Source organism: Terrapene carolina, unplaced genomic scaffold (genome assembly GCF_002925995.2).
Source record: "Terrapene carolina triunguis isolate 2854851 unplaced genomic scaffold, T_m_triunguis-2.0 Scaffold89, whole genome shotgun sequence".
Lineage (NCBI taxonomy): Eukaryota > Metazoa > Chordata > Testudines > Emydidae > Terrapene > Terrapene triunguis.
In genome coordinates this window covers 33,486,177-33,503,885 of record NW_020664440.1, presented here as the reverse complement: position 1 = coordinate 33,503,885, position 17,709 = coordinate 33,486,177, and positions in this window count along the sequence as shown.

Below are 17,709 nucleotides of genomic sequence, written 5' to 3'. Positions count from 1 at the left end.
AAGCCAGCCTGCTAGGCCTGAAGCTGCCTAAACTAGCCAGTAGCCGGCGCCGAAGAGCGGGATGTGTCCAAAGCCGTCCCTACTCAGGGAGTTAGGTGTGTACTGGACTAGGCAACAACTGAATGGAAGTTTTGAGGATCTCAGTGTTGGACTTAGGTGCCTAACTCTTGCTGTAGGCATCTAAATCCTTCTATGGATCCAGGCCCTGGCCTTTCTGCAGGCTTTGGGGTCTGAGCTAACAGCTCCCAATTCAGCAATATGCTGACCATCTGACAAAGGAAAAAGCTGCCAGCAAAACAGCATGATTCCATTAAATTCCCGTGTGACTCAAGGAAAATTGCAACACCAAAAGTGAAAGGATAGCGCACTAAACCACTTGTCATCAAGTCTCCTCCTAACAGTTGCTTTGATTTTTCTGATTGCACCTGGAAATACTTATTGTATGCATATGGAACTTACTTTGTCTGATAGATCACAAACAGCTAAATAGGAATTTTAGTGATAAACAAGTTCCTTGTATCTGTGAACAAAAAAGGAATAAAAGCCAACTAGGGAGGATACTGAGTTGAGTGTCCTGCAAGAACAAGAAAAGATGAACCTATTAAAAGTGGGAGAGAATGAGCAGCATGTAGTTTTGTTCTGCCTGGGATGTGGTCTCTGGTAAGATAACAGAGTCCTTCTGGGGCCAGATCATGCTCCCATTGAAGTCAATTGAAAAATAAATAAGAACAGAAAATGATCTGCTGAAAGAGCAAAGAACTCGGGTGTTCAGGGTGGGTTTTAAGCCATGGGAAAGTAAGGATTTGAAACACTAGAACTGCAACAGAACGCAAGACATTATCAAAGGTTGATATCTTTTTCGCCACAGAGTTATTCAAAAAACCTGAAACATGTCCTGACATAGCATCTGAGATTTAAAAAAAGAAATCTGAATGCCAGGGTGACAGCATCTGGCACATGCTCTGACAGCTAGTGATGGTGCCATATTCCAGAAATGTGTTGGTTTGGTTCAGAGAGCCGCACTCTGGAGTGTGGTTTCTTCCCTAAATCACATCCAAGCCCCCTGTGTCTGTAGCCTTGCACTCAAGCTTCCACCAGAGCAGGCTTTACCATTAGATTTCCAGTGATCCCCATAAGGGCAGGAAATGCCTCAAGAATAGCAATTTCCCCCACTATTTCAGCTCTTCCAGCAGAGCGAATGCATCCAGGAAGATAAAAAAAATAGTGGGGCTGGGGAAGAAGTGATCTGAACTTTTTTGAATCACCAGGGTTGTATTCTGCAAGCCCCTACATGTAAATTGTGTCCAAAAGTTAGTAAGCACCAACTTGAATGTAGCACAAGGTTCTTATTTTATCCAAACATCCCTCACGACAGCCCATATGTTATACGTGAGGGGAAAAGGCGGAGGGGAAATCCTGCTCACCTTACTCAGAAGTCTTGGGCATGACCCATGTGAGTAAAGTGATCAAGGTCTGGCCATTTGGTAATACTCACATTTTAACTCAAAACAAATCTTTTTGCTTAGTGTAAAAATTAAAAGAGTCTAGACGCTTGGAGTTTTTAGTCTACACAGCCGTTCCACTTGAAGGGTACCAAAAGCTGTAGAAACAATGGACAGAGCAGAGCACTGTCACAGGACTCGGGAGACCGAGGTTATCTGCCCCGCTCTGCCACTGACCTGCTGGAGACCTGGGGCAAATTACTTCCCCACTCTGTGCCTCTGCCTCCCCTCCCCTTCTTCGTCAGCTTTGTCTATTTAAATTGAAATGTCTGTGAGGCAGAAACTGTGTCTTACTATGCATTTCGTACAGCGCCTAACACAATGAGGCTCTGATGTGGGTTAGAACCTCTTGGTGCTACTGTAATATAAATAACAATAAAATAATTGGAGCTCCGAAATTGTCCATAGTCTATACAAATGAGGATGATGGAGAATACAGGGACCAGAGGGTAATAATATACATACATGCAGTCTGATTTGGCGCTCTTATCAGCAAATTCAGGTTATATACCAGGGGTCGGCAACCTTTCAGAAGTGGTGTGCCGAGTCTTCATTTATTCTCTCTAATTTAAGGTTTTGTGTGCCAGTAATACATTTTAACGTTTTTAGAAGGTCTCTTTCTATAAGTCTATAATATATAACTAAACTATTGTTGTATGTAAAGTAAATAATTTTTTTAAATGTTTAAGAAGCTTCATTTAAAATTAAATTAAAATGCAAAGCCCCCTGGACCAGTGGCCAGGATCCGGGCAGTGTGAATGCCACTGAAAATCAGCTCGCATGCCGCCTTTGGCATGTGTGCCATAGGTTGCTTACCCCGTTATATACATTGGATCAGGCTCCCATAGCTACTAGCTCAGGGAGCCTATAACATCACAAACCCAGCAGAGGGAGCCAGAGCCCTTGTAGCTGAAAAGTAGAAGATATTTTTTTGAGTCCTGTAACTGAGTAAACGTTGCTTTTGCATTTTGGATTCTGTATAACAAACAACACCTATGTAATACACTTTGTTTTCCCCCTCTTTGTATGATAGTATTATAGTGTTACTCTTCATGCCCCTGTCATTCAGGTTTTGTCAGCATTTCTGTTATAGCTTCCTGTTCTTTTAGTACTTTATCAGTTGGCCAAAAACATTCATTTTGTCCTGAAACTTGTCATGCAAAGACTTGACATTTAAGTGACTTTGACTAAAATGGTTTTAGGCTGGTTCGTGTATCGGTTTGTGTTTAATTGTTTTAATTAAATACAGAGTATAAAGAAAAAGGTTGTGAAGGGAGCCTAAAGAAAACAGGAATAGAACATAATGCAAAATAAATCATCTGTAGTTATCACTGACATGGTTTAATAATTAGATATATTGGAATTTAAAAATCTATATTTAAAAGGTCTGAAATCTAGTTATAAAATAGAAGCAACATAGATTATGTATGAAAAGCAAAATGGTTTAAATTCCTTAAGTATGCTAAGCTTCAGACATAGGCTGAAAACTGTACCAGTCCCTCTTGGAAATGGCAAGTAGAAAGTGCTTTATCTAAAATTAGTCCATGTTGCCTTATTATGTGATGTACCTGGAAGTCTGACCCTGCTCCTGTTGAGTTTAGAGCAAAATGCCTATAGACTTCAGTGATAGCAAGGTTCATCCTGTGGGGGAGATTTTCCAAACATCTAAGGGAGTTAAAAGCACCCAGCACCCTGAGGTGCTTTTGCAAATTCCAGCTCATATGTGCAATCTGAATAAAAAGGCCTGAGCTGCATTTGGGGTGGGGTGGAGGCATGGAGTGGTGCCTGAGGAAATCCTATGGGATTAGGTCCACTATTACAAATCGTAAGAAATTATAGTTGCTTAAATGATCTTCAGCATTGTAAAGATTTTGTCTAAGTTTAAATTTACTGATTTTAGAAAACACTAGCGCTCTCTTTAATAACCCAGCAAAAAGGTTTAAATTCTGTTCTTGCATAGAGTTTGCAGATGACTTCATTCTAATTTTCAAATTAAAAATAAACCCTGTGTATGGAGCCTGGACATAAATCAAGGTTTATAATTTGTAGGGTAATTTGTTGTTTTTTTCACACAGGTGGCTTTTCTGATCATGAACCAGTCCATTCCCAGCCCTCTCAAACCTTCAATGAGAACTCTGGGTGTGCAGGATTGGACCCATACCAATGTCCATCCTTTAATGAATTACTTTAAAATATATCTTTCCTAATTCGGACCTTTATGTCACTTGAAATTAGATTAAGATTTAGATTGATCCTTGATTGGCAGGGATGAAAATATGTTAGATCTGAGCTGGAGCGGGATGTAGAAAGGAGATGGACCATTGTTCTCACCTGCCTACCCTCCTTCTACCATTGAAGTCAATAGAGATGTAACTTGCACCCGCTGAGCACCTGCCCCATCTATGAGGATCAGGATCCATGACTTGGAGTGGGCAGAGCCATCTTACTCCCACATACCCAGCCCCACAAAGATTCCTCACCTAAGCTAATGATGCTGGAGTCAGTCCCAATTTTAGGTGCACCCCCCATCATGTGAATTGGTTCTGAGAGTAGCACACAGTGGACAAAGCCCTGAGAGCATGGCTTCACCAGACCCTTGCTCCCACACAGGCAGAGGAGTGCTGTGTAGGGTCAGAGAGTAGTGCAGAAGCACAAGACTGCCACACAGATGGTTTTGGCCCCCAGTTGGTTCTGTTGTCCAATGCTCGTCCATTTCTTTGGGGGTGGGCAATGGAAAAATGGCAAGAAAACTCCATGACTCATGAGTCTAATCCAACATAAACTCTGTTCCTACAGCTAGTGCTCCTCTATTTGTTACTGCGTGTCGCCCAGACAAATCAATAAGCCGGCTCTTCACTTAGGGCCAGATCCTGTTCCCATTGAAGCCAATAGCAAAACTGCCACTGAATTCAGTGAGTGCAAGATCAAGCCTTTATATACTAAAATTACCAAAGGGGGGTATATAAACAGTGATGTGCAATTCATTTAGAGTCAAATTCTCTGGCTCAGGTGAAGACAACACAAGGCCCTGAATGAAGAGGGACTGGTACAGGGGTGGAGCAGGATGCAGCCTGCACTCTGTGTGTGTGTTACCTACTTGTATTCCACAGGGGCTCCCTCCACCCTAACATACGGGGGGAGGAGGGCTTTGGGAGCATATTGGGGGTGGGGCAGTGGTGTGTAATTGATCTGCAACTATATGGATTCATAAGCTGAACCCCATTGCAGGGAAGGGTGCAGCAGCTGCAGATGATACTGTAGAGCAGCACTGGGAGGAGAAGGGAAACTACAGCCTGCTACCCCCAGAACTTCCCTAGGCACAGCCCCATGGTCTGTACTGCAGCTGTGCACAGGTAAAATTATACATATGGTTACAGGTCACATGATAGTGCATATGCACAAATATATCAAACACACCAGCTGATTTATGAGTGAGACTCGTACAACAAAAGTTACCTCTTTAGAGCCCATTGAACTCCAGCCAAAGTGTATAGATTAAAATGGATAAAGACTGTTAGGAATGTAAATGGCATACAGAAATCCTAATCCATGTGGCATGGTTTTGTTCCCAAGTGTTATCCTAGACGGTGGCAGTAAATCACACTAACTTCATTTCTGTATCTAGGGACCTATATATCTTTATTTGAGTTAACTTCTTTTATTAATTCTCCTCACAATGGGTAACATTCAATTGATTTTTGAGACAGTATATAGGAGACAAGTATTTCCATTATGGAAATCTTCAACCACACTAGATCTATTGCCCTGTCAGTTTGGGTATTTGGAACAGTCAGCAGTAGAAAAAGGAACTTCTAAAAATAAAGATCATTTAGATTTCTGACATCTGTTCTCTTTTTCTAAGCATTTATGACTGATCTGTTTTGTTAACATTCTGTGGGCCCATCCTGCAGACTTTTCTCACGCATAAGTCCCATTTACTTCAGTGGGAGGCGGAAGAAGTCCTGCTTATAATATTTATTGTAGGGACACCGTTCATGCATTGTCCCTATATTTTGAAAAGAAATATATTTTTACATCAAAAGCTTGTAAGTTTCCCCCCACAAAAAACAGCCCTGCAGTTTAATGGTTTCATATATTGTTTGGCATTTAAAGGAACCTAATTTATTTAATTTAGGCCTGGCATTTAGATTTTGTAAAATAAATAAATTAAAGTGGTGGTGGTGGGACTGCGTGTGCATGTGTATGGGGTGGCGGAGTTAACATAACCTAATATGGCTGGAAATGATTTCATGATTTTTTTTTATAAAACATTTCAGTTAAACTTTTTTTGTTTTAAGTGATTTCAACATCTCCCTGCTCTTCTACAAACCCAGACCCTACAGATCTGGGCTAGTGCATAAGAACCAGAAACTGAAACCTACTAGAAACTGACAATAACACTGAACAGGCTTGGGGCCTGATCCTGCTTCTTTTGAAATCAGTTGGTGTTTTGTCACTGATTTCAGAGCAGGCCTCAGTAATTTAGCCCAACTGGGTGAAATACAAAAAGTAAACACAATATAAGAAGTGAAGAGTTAGGGAGACTAAGGTCCAGATGCTCAAAAGTGTTTAGGAACCTCACTCCCATTGAAATAAAGTTTCTTCAGTTTAGGACTTGAGGGCCCCAATTCTGCAAAGACTTAGGCATATGCTTAACTTAATGCTCTGAGAGCAGTCTCATTCCAGTAAATAGGACTATTCAGCATGTGTAAAGTTAAGCATGTGGCAGGATCAGGGCCAACATTGTTATTAGTGATATAGGCTCAGATCCACACCGGTATTTAGACTCCTCACTTCCATTGATTTCAGGATATCTTTTAAGTATGCAGTTTTTACAATTGGTTGCTGGAATTTCATACAGTTCAGGAGGGATAAGTGCTGATTCATTGTCTTGCCTGAAATGGATTTGGTAGCTAGACATGTACTATTCAGATGTGTGCAGATTGTTTTAGTTTGGTATAGTTGTCATTAGTTAAACAAGAGAGCCCAGCTTTCAAAAAGTACGTGGGCTTCTACATGCACCCCACCTGGGTGTACAAAGCCTCCAAAGCCTACCTACAACCTGGAGATTGGCACACTCAGAACTCTGGTGCACTCTCATCAGGCATTATAACATGCAACTTTGACATGAGTAAAAGTGTGCGCACACATTTCTTAAAATCTGGGCCTAGGATTTTACATGGGCTATGGATTCAAATATAAGGTTTACACCTGCAGCCATTCATTACTTATGGGACTTCATTGAGAGCTTTGCTTATGGAGGCCCTGATCCTGTAGACCATAAATCTATCTGTGTATTAACTTCTCACCTAACAGTTTCAAAATATGTATTTCCTTGTTTGTGAGAAGTGAGTTTGACTAATCTCCTAAAAGGCCAAACCTTCCCCTTCTTTCCATTGATGTGGAAAGTCCTAAATACCACAGAACTGTTGCAGTTCTGTTACACAGGAGCCACAGGTTTGCACCCCCTCTGCGCACCACAGTGTTACACTCTACAGCAGCTTTTTCTATGGCAGCGTTTCTCGCATGCAGCCACTGTGTCCGCATGCGGCCACCAGGGGCTTTTCTTGTGGGCACAGCCTCCGGGGCGGTGATGGGGGTGGGGGTACAAAGCAGCGGCCCCTCCCCAGGGACCACCAGGAGTGGTTGGGCCCTGCCTCCCTCTGGAGAGACACAAGCTGGAAGAACAGGCAGCCAGTGAGTCCCCACCTTTCCAGGGGCAGTGGAATCGGGCTTCAGCCCTCAGGTGGCAGGCTCCAGTGGCAGGTGAAAGGCTTCGGGTTCTGTCCCCTGGGCATGGGGCTTTGGGCTCCATTCCCTGGTTGTGTGGTGACAGGCTCTGGCCCCAAGCTCACCCCCCACATCACCTCTGCCCCCTTGCTGCCTCCCCCAGTGCCCCATCACCCCTGGCCCCTGCTGTCTCTGTATCTACCTCCCCATCGAGGGCTTAATTTGTCCCTGGGCTTGCTGGGGATCAGTAAGTCTGTTGTGAAAAGTGATATTTGCATGTTTGTTAATATCACTTTTCACAGCACACTTAGTAGCTAGCAAGTCTTAAAAAAAAGCAACCAAAGAAAGCAAAAGAAACAAGAAAAAGGACAAGAACATTCAAAGCACCTTATTTGTGTTTCTATTCTGTTTAGGTCCAATAAAGAATAGAGACAACTGTTCACTTTATTACTGAGTCTGCAAACAAACAAACAAACAAACAAACCCTACATAGATAGATTACAATGATTTGGACATATATCTGTGCAGATTTATTTGTTTTTCCAAAGTTAATTAAGTATTTTAGGAAGAGTTGGTGGCCGCACTCTGAGGCCACCAAAAAAATTATTGTGAGAACCCCAGGGGTGGAGCAGAAAAGAGAATGATGGCCGCATGTATGATCAGGGAATACATTACTGCACTGATCCGCTGGCTGAAATACCTCTTTCCAGAGACCACAGCAGCTGTGCCTCTACTAACAAACTGTATGCTGGCAGGAGCGATTTCTTAACCCCCTCCCATATGTCCCCTGGTGCAATATATGTGTATATGGGCTTTGCACTAGAACTCAGAGTTTAGCTCAAAGAAAGGAGTGTTTCAAGTTGGTCAGTATCAAAAGTTATAACTTTAGACCCTTCTGATTTGGACAGCCAAGTACTGCTTTCTGTTGTGCACATGCAGCGTTGTTTTTGGACCATGAACTAAAAACATTGGCATACCTGTTTGGCAGTACCTGTATGGCAGTTCATATTTTAATCACTGTTCATGCAGGGTTTGTTAATGCTCTTTTGTTATTGGACTTCTGCAGAATAAAGGGGATGTCACGGAGAGAGAGCGAGATCATTGTCATTTCTTAGTCAGAGAATGGTCAGACACTACAGTGATGAGGGATAGACTCATAATCAAAGAAATATATCTGTTGATACACATGTAATAATAATAAGCACCTTTATGTTACTTTCCATTTGACAAACATTTAATTACAATGCCATAATGAGTGTACTATATCCAATATTAGAAAGACAAATTAACACAATCTATATACAATTCACATTTTTAAAACTTGTGGGATATTCTATAGAGTATAAGATTAGTTTGATTAAAAACGTTCACACATCTGTGGTTTTGGGGCTACTCTCTTTATAACGTTAACGTTTATTAAAAGTCCTGGGCAAAACTGAGATGCTTCGGTTGTGTCAATCAGTGAAGTGCATAGAAAGGGGAGGGGGCATGAACTGGTGATGCTCTTTAATTGGTAAGGAAATAAAGGGAGCAGAGGGCAGCTCATATGGAAACCTAATTACATGTTATGAGCCTGATTTTTCAAAGATAGCTAAATATTCAAACTGTCTGGTAAGGCCAGGTGTTTGCAGAAAATCATTTTTGGAGGAATACATGTTTAAATGCTGATGAAATTTTACTCAACCGTTAAACAGTAACATATTACTCAGGCCTGAGCTATTCCCTCAGCCCTAATGCTCTTTTACAATTAATGTGTGATGTCACGTTTTCCACTCCATTCATACCACTTTGTGGGTTTCCTGAGTATCAAGTGCCATGAGTGAGTTGGAGATTATTGTGACTAATTTCCCTCTTCAGCTATCCTGCATCAGTTAGAGGGGCGAGGAGTGTGGGAATGATGTTCCTTGAATGGCATGAAGGTCGCCCCCAATTACAAGCAGCTGGATATCAGCTAGCGGAAGCTGGATATGCTGAATGGTACCTGCTGCACTGCAGCTCCTAGGAGTACAGACTTCCTTAGTGATAAGCCCTATGCCACAACTTCAGACACATACTTTTAAGGCTTCATACACTAGTGCAAAACACTCTCCAGTATAGACAAGGCCTTAGGTTTCAGAAACCTACGAGAAGGTGTTCTGCCAAAATTATTCTTCTGATAGAATAAAAATTGGGATTTAAAAAACAAAGTACAACAATTAATCAGAACTAGGCCATGCACCTAAAAACCTGCAGCTGCAGGGGCTCCCAGTTCTTAAAAGTGCCTTGCAAAAGATTTCTTTAAAATGTTTTTATGTCCTGTTTTGTTGACTTTTGATGTATAATTAAGGCCTGGAAAGTTTGGGATGTTTTAAAGTTTTTTTCTGCTTATTTTTAATCATAGAAATATCAGAAATGTAGTTTTCCCTAGTCTTTATTTATGTTTTTTGTTAGAGTTGTGAGGGAGTTTATTGTGAGCATTTAACACCTTAATTGAAGGGGGCAAGGTTGAATGTTCAACAAAGGCTTAATTAGTCATTGAAGCTAAAGAGCTTTCATCAGAACCAAACAAAAAAACAGACTTTCCCCTCTTGAAAGCAAAACTTCCACTTGTTTTGCTGTCACTGTTTCATTAATTCTCCTGCCAGCATAGTCTTCTAACTTAGACAGGACCTGAATTTCTAATGTGAAAATAAACCATATAAACCCTTCTACTTGTTCACACCACCTTTATCTATCATAAAGATGGACAAGCCTAATTTTTTTTCTTTGTCGGTTTATTTTAAGAGCCCTTCATAGGAAATAGGGTTTAAACTATGATATTGGGGTTGGGATGAGAGCTTTTGCATTGCAGTTCTCAGGGGGAAACCATATAATCTCTTGCCTGATCTGAAATAAATATTTCATATATTAGGTGTGTATACACACACACACACACACACACACATATTGTTTCTGTATCTCCTTTCTTGAATGAAGCTGTTTACTCCTACAAGAATCTGCTGCTTTAATAACACTGGTATAATGTTTCCCAGCTATAGGTCCAGGTAGAGGATACAAAATAGGACTGAGAATTCAGATCCAATTTGAAAGCACTGGAATTCAGAGAACTTCAAAACTCTTGTAAGGCAAGAGTCCCAATTTTAAAAATTTGTTAATTTAACAGTTGGTTGTTTTATTTTTTTAACTACAGAATCTGCCTTGCAAAAGTTTTGAAACTGATTTCCAAAGCTTTCTGATGCTGAAACTGATTCCTTCAGTCCTACTTTGCATCATCAAACTCTTATGATAGTAGTATCTTCTATGATTATTTTTTAATTAAAATGTAATTTACTTAGGCCCCAATTCAGAAATTAGATTTGTGTGGGCAGATCCCTGCACTCAGTGATTGACTTCAATGGGGCTTCATTTGGGTGGAGAGCTCTGTCTGGGTGGATCTCATTCCAGAATCAGGGCCTCAAGGCCCCATTTCTGTAGCCTTTACTCATAAAGTTTTATGGAAACAAATGTTTAAGACATAATTACTGATTTACACTTTCATGTCATTCCATATTCTGAGAAACATATAACAGCTCTATACTACACTGAACACTTCCTCCTGTCCTAAAGGCCAAAAGAGTGACCATAAATATTTGCTGTATTCAGACTTTTTGATTTTAAATAAAAAGGGGGAAGCAGGAAAAAAGAAAATAGCAGGTGATTTGTCGTGGTGAATGAACTAACTAGCTTAAGTACGTGGGGATTTTGTTTAAACAGCATCATGCTGATTTTACTCTGGTAAGGATATGGGGCCAAATCCTTCTCACCTTACTCAGACATTACCATCGTATTCATCTATTACAGTAGCAGCTAGAAGCCCCAACCGAGATCAGGGCCCCATTGTGCTAGGCAGTGTACAAACACAGAGGCCTGGCCTATACCTAAAACTTAAGTTGACCTAGCTACGGCACTCAGGAGTATGAAAAATTCATTCCCTTGAGAGACATAGTTAAGCTGACCTAAGCTAGACACAGTTAAGTCGATGGAACAATTCTTCCATCAACCTAGCTGCTGCCTCTTGAAGAGGTGGACTGAAAAACCCCTTCAGTCGCTGTAGCAAGTGTCTACACTACAGTGCTACAGCGGCATAGCTGTACCTGTGCCGCTGCAGTGCTTGTAATATAGACCCAGCCATAGTTAAGAGCCAGCCTGCGGCCTGGTCTACACTGGTACTGTAGTGTAGATGTTTCCTACATTGACGGAAGGGTTTATTCCAACCCTCTGAGAGGCAGTGGCTTGGTTGACAGAAGAATTTTTCTGTCATCCTAGCTGTGTCTACTGTGGGAGCTAGGTCAATCTAACTGTGTCACACAGGGCACAAAATTTTTCATAGCTCTGAGTGATGTAGGTAGGTCAACCTAAGTTTTAGGTGTAGACCAGGCCTCAATATCTGCAAAGTCAGCAACTAGAGTAGGTATCTAGATACTAAATGTACATGCTAGGTTCCTAGTTAACATTACAAGATGTATCGCAGCGCAGCCCAGGGTCAAATCAAGCCCTTACATATTTACCTCAGTGCTATAACATGCAACTGAACATAAACAGAGAGTTGAATCTTGTGACAAAGTTTTTTTGCAGTGTTGGAATAACTTGAAAATCTTACACATATTCCTTAGCATTTTAAAGACCCAGGGCTCAGTTCTGCCCTCATTTATATTGGTGCAATGTCACTGATCCATTACTGTACCTGTGTGTGTGTGGACTCACAAAGTGTGTGCGACACATCTGGTTAGGAAGTTCAGTTAGGTCATGAAACGGAAAGATTTGTTTTAGTATCCATCAGCTAAATGGTTTACTGGACAGAGTTTGTCCAAAAATCAAATTTGTTTTTCCTTCTTTTTTTGCATGTAAGTCTTCACTTTTTTCAGCTTACAAAATTCAGCTAACACATTTAAACCCTTCACAGTCTCCTGCATAGTGCAGACTAAATTGAACCACTTGCATTGCATATGGTCTTTATTGCTGTCAGGGCTGTTTCCTTTTTTCCCATGAGTACATGGTGGGTCCCTTACATTACATAGAAAAAAGTATTTAATGGTGAAATCATTTTATTCTGAAATACAGCCGACTTAGGGGTTGCTTCAGTAACCAGCTGGCAATTAAATCAAACTCCAAATGACAAGAATCAACATTTAAATGGAAAAATATAACCAGGGAGAACAACTAAATACAAAACATTCCTTCTTGCTGCTTCTCTCAGGACCCTCTTTGATAACAAGAGGATTGTGTCTCACGGGGAAAGGCAGGTATGTGTACACAACCAGATCCTCAGCGGGTGTAAATTGGTGAAGCTCTATTGAAGTTAAACACTGAGCCCTTCTAAAGTTTGGTATTCCAATTTACATTTTATATATAAAAAGTGTTTGTGTATGATAGATAAACATATACTGTGTGTGTGCATAGAGAGATATACATACATATAGTTATATCTACATATGCACAGATACATATATATGGAGAGAGATACACACACACAAACACAGATAGATATATTGTTATATATACACACAAGCATATAACTGTCAAAAAAGGAATGGAATTCTTTTGTTGGGCTCAAGGTCCTGTTTCTCAGAAGAGATCGAAATTATAAAAAGCAACCCATGAACTACATTTGTGTCTCATCAGAAACATTAAAAGAATTGCCCTTTCTGCAGGGACTGTGCATTTGTACAAGATTCCTCCCCCTTTTAATAGCAATCAAACTCCTTCAATACCCGGCCGAGCTAAACTGGAATAGACACGAGTTCAGCGAGTTTCCCATAATTAGCTTTTCGGATGGTTATGCAGGCTCATCATGTAATTAAAATAAAGACTTAAAGGTAGTTTTGCCACTAAACGACTTCCCCGGGAATAGTCTGGGGAGCGTGTGCTGTCCGGGCTGGAGCTCTGGTTTGCATCTGCAAAGTATTTTCAGGAAGGCTGAAAATTGCTACCTTTTGTTCAAAAGGGGCCATTTCATTAGGAACTGTCATTGGGAGGCAGTTTGGAGAAAGTCAAAGGGCAGATGTCATCTCTGGGCTCCCTCCCCCCTCCTCCCCCCATCCCGCAGGAGGGAAGGGAGATCCTGAGCTTGTTCGGGGATCTGTAAAACCAGCAGAAATGCTGCAAATCCCTCGGGCAGCGCCAGGCATTAACTCGACAAGGGGCAAGTGGCGGGTGGGGAACGTGTTTCTCAGACATCGATCCCCCAGCGAGCTTGGGGGGCCGTTCTTCGCCCCTGGACCCGGGAGCATCACCACCCCCAACCGCGGGCCCGATCCTGCGCTCCCCTCACAGGCCAGAAGAGGGGGTTTGGAAGGGGCGCAGCCTGGGGGCGCGCAAGCCTGGGGTGCCGCTGCCTTTGTTTCTTCAGGCTCCTGTTGCGGTGACCCTCGGCCAACAGGTTTCTCCCCGGAACTTCCTTCTGCCACCTCTTCAAAATCGGGGATAAAACTGACCCCAAGAGCATCAGGCGGTTCCAGATCGGTTCTTTTTCCTCTGAAAATCCCCTGCTGCCCCTCGCTGTTTGGGGTCTCCAGATCAGATGTGTGATATTTAAATTAAAAAAGAAATTAACCAAATCTTAGATGAAGGGAGAAAAACGAGCAAACCGTCTTCCAGTGCAATAATACACCTAGAGGTGTGTGTGTGTGTGGGGGGGGGCTGCTACTCTTTCTTGCGGCCATGAAATATCCCAAACTTTGGTAACCCCCCGAATTGATTATTTTCCCTGGTGTCGAAAAGGAGGGGGCTAAATAGCTTGAAGTCCGTATGAAAATGCCTGCTTAGAAGGTGGGTGGTACGCTGCTAAATCGTTCCCTTGCAAAGGCTTTGGAGGTTTCATATTGAAATCGACTTCATTATTCAATCTGCTTCTCTTTTTCTTTGGGGGGGGGGGTCGGGGGGCTGTGAGAAAGAAACTCACCCTGTGTGCAAACCAGAGCCACTTCAGCCAGGCGAGGGGGGAAATGGGTGAGCTTACCTGTCCCGTAGGCAGATGTCCATCCTTTCGCGTTTCCTTTCTATGTAAAGGGAAACAAATCATTTCTAATTGTATTCACTTGTTTAAACGTATTTTAATTGTTTACAACTAGCTCCTACGTCCATCCGTGGGGCACGATTCTTTTCTCCGTTGGACGCCTTCCTTTGGCTTTTATCACCCCCTTTCCCCTCCTCGGGGAAACCAGCCTCACGGGAATAAAGAACGACCTCCGGGTCATCTGGCTCGTTAATTTGCATCCTATTTTGCACGGTTTGGGGGCAATTCTCTTTCTTTTGTTCCCTCTTTATCTCGGCGTGAATTTTGTTCCATTTAAAAGCCAGTAATTCTTAGACAGTGTTACTGGGGAAGGGGGATGGGATCCTTATCAGTTCGAACCCCTCTAATTATGTCCAGAAAATGAGCCTCCCTGTAATAATGCCAAGAACAACACTCAGAAGAGATTGACATGGACAATTATTAATTTGAAACATGTTACCAGCTTTCCTAGGAGGCAAATTAATGGCTTCTATGGCTGTTTTGATTGAGAGGAACAAACCAGATCCTCACTGCAAGCAAAAGGGGCTTCAACAGAGTGAACCAGCTTTTGCGCCTGTTTTTCACAGCCCTAAAAAAATCGGGGTCTTTTTGCACAGTGCTGTTAAGACGGGACGGCGGGGAACGGGGCAGATGCTTTTACACTCGGAGATATCTTCCAAGCTTCGTGTGGCTCTCTTGTCAGGAACGCTGGAAACGGAAACAACCCTCATTTTCAAAGCGCCATAACGAATTTCATAGTAAAGAATATTTTCTTTGTAAAAAAAACAAGAAAGAAAGAAAACCAGTTATCTATTTACACTGTAGCCTCCACATCCGTGGTCAGATCTTGCTGTAGTTGGCGCAAAAAATAAAAATTAAAATTAAAAAAAAAAAACCTAAACTTCCGTGAGAGCAAGGACCGGCAGCTCTTAGGTCAATTCAGTTTTGATGGTGATAGGAGAACCGTGCAATGAAAAATATAAGCCCGTATAGAGCCCCTTTTCTGGTGATAAAAGTTCGCTCACAATCACTTCCCCCCAGTGCTTGGGCATGTCTCTGAGCGCTCTGTCAGCTCCAGACATGCGGGAACGCATTCTAGTCAATGGTTTGTAGCGTGGGCAAACTTCCCATCGACGTCCATTGGGTTTTTATCCGGCTGAGGACTGCAGAGTGGGACCCATGAAGAGGCGAGACTGCTGCTGCCTTTGGCTGTTGAAGTTAACCTTACAATTGATAGTGAGTACAGGTCCCTATTAAAATACTATCAAGCTCTCAAGAGAGAGAGAAATCCTGCAGTCCTCACTCGGAGCTGTCGTTGGGTCCAGTGGCAATTATGCCCGGTCAAGGACTTCGGGAGTTTGTCCGGAATATTCCCAGCTACAGAACCCGCTCCGAGAACGCTTTCTGATATAAGGATGCCAGCTCACACAGACGCATTCCCAGGGAAACGGCTGGGAAAACGTGCTAAAACAACATTGTTTCAGCTAACGCTATAAATAAGGAGACTGAGTTTCACGTCTACTAGGAGATGAGATCGACTTTCCTCCCAATTCTCTTTGTGTCACGCGAGGAGCAGCAAAGAAGGGTAGATTGCTTTTCCTGAAGCAAAGGACTCCCTGAAAACACACATTTAATAGTTTCCTCAGACAACAAAAGCCCAGTAAAATATTGGCCATTACCTTTGGAATAAAAACCCCAGATTAAAATAAACGAATGTCAGATTCCCCCTAATTGACATGGCGTTTAGCTACAAACGTTGCACTGGTAACACACAGCGTGTGATCAAAGACGCTTTGTTTCTTCCCATGGAGTTTAACTAGATAACGGTTTTCCATTTATAAAATAGCCCGCTCATAATGTATCTTACCAACATTAAGAGCCTCCTTTCATCTCATGGAGAAATGGAAATTAAAAGACTTCCAAAATCATGTTAAAATTAGAACACCACGAATCTGTTGTTGCTTAAATTTTCTATAGACTGATTTGGCTGTATTGATTCCCAGGTGCATAGATCTTGCCTGAAATACATAAATCATATGTATAAATCTTTCATTAATTATAGGCTGCCCTGCATGAAATAGGGTCTCTGGAAAATAAACGAATCCCATTGTTCTATGCAAAATATCTGTAAAAGGGCTATACAAATAAACGAATATAATCAGTGATTTCCCCCCCATCAGTTCCTTTAAATTGTTTACCGAGGCTTGGCATAGACGCGGTTCGTCTCTGATCCGCGATGATTCCAGCGAGTCTCTGTTATGGTTCAACAGAAATGGTTTTAGAAAAAGGAAATCTGAAACTCCGTAAATTGCCAGATATAAATCTTTCCTTTCAACCGGGTGTATCTCTCTCTGCCTGCTACCTACCCATCTACCTACGCAGGGTCTGATAACAGCTCATCCCTGGAGCCTTGTTTCCGAAAGGAAGCAGGACGTGGGCAGACACTCCCAGTGCCAGTTTGGGAACCATTGTAAGTTTGTAAAAAGCAACAGAGGGTCCTGTGGCACCTTTAAGACTAACAGAAGTATTGGAGCATAAGCTTTCGTGGGTGAATGCCCACTTCATCAGACGCAATGCTCTGATGCTCCAATACTTCTGTTAGTCTTAAAGCTGCCACAGGACCCTCTGTTGCTTTTTACAGATTCAGACTAACACGGCTACCCCTCTGATTGTAAGTTTGGTCTTTCCATTTCACCTTGTGAAGCCCGATCCCGCAGCCCTCCATTGTTTTCCTGGGGAATGAGGGAAGGATCAGGCCCAACCACGACCTCTTTCAGAGCAATGGGAGTTTCCGAGCAGTCCTCAGACGTGAAAATATCAACTACTTGCCATTTGCAAGCAGCTTGGCTGCATAGCTCGAGGGCAGCAATAATACCATCAACCCACCCCACACCTGCAGACTCACTTAAACAACCCCGGGGAACAGATAGACTTCCCAAGCCTGAGCGCTCCCTGTGCGTTAGCCACGCCACCAGCGCGCCCCATCAGGAGAAAGCCATTCAGCTTGATGAAGCCTTCACCCAGGCCCCGGGCAGGGGCAGCCCTCTCGGCACGAGCCCTGAACTTCGCCATCCATTCCAAATTCTATCTTTATTTCCTTTGCCAGGGCCCGATCCTGCAGTCCCTTACCTAGTCCTGGACAGGCACCGCTTCCGTGGATCTAAGCGGGAATCTTGCCCGGATAAGGACTGCAGGGTTTGACCCTTCGCCAGTGCCACCAGAGAGTGTCACCTAGAACGGGAGGGCCCAGCAGAGCAGTCCCTGGGGCTTCTCCATGTTTCTCCGCAGTAGGTGTTGCTAAGAGTTATGTAAGGCAAATGGAGGGGCTGATATATATGCTCTTTTCGCCCAGTAAGTCTATGAGATCAACTTCACAGCCAGGCCCAGGTTTAAAAGAGGGCTAGGGTGGGAAGGAAGAACCTCTTTACATCCATGAAGGCAACTGGGGTTCGAAGGCAAACGGAG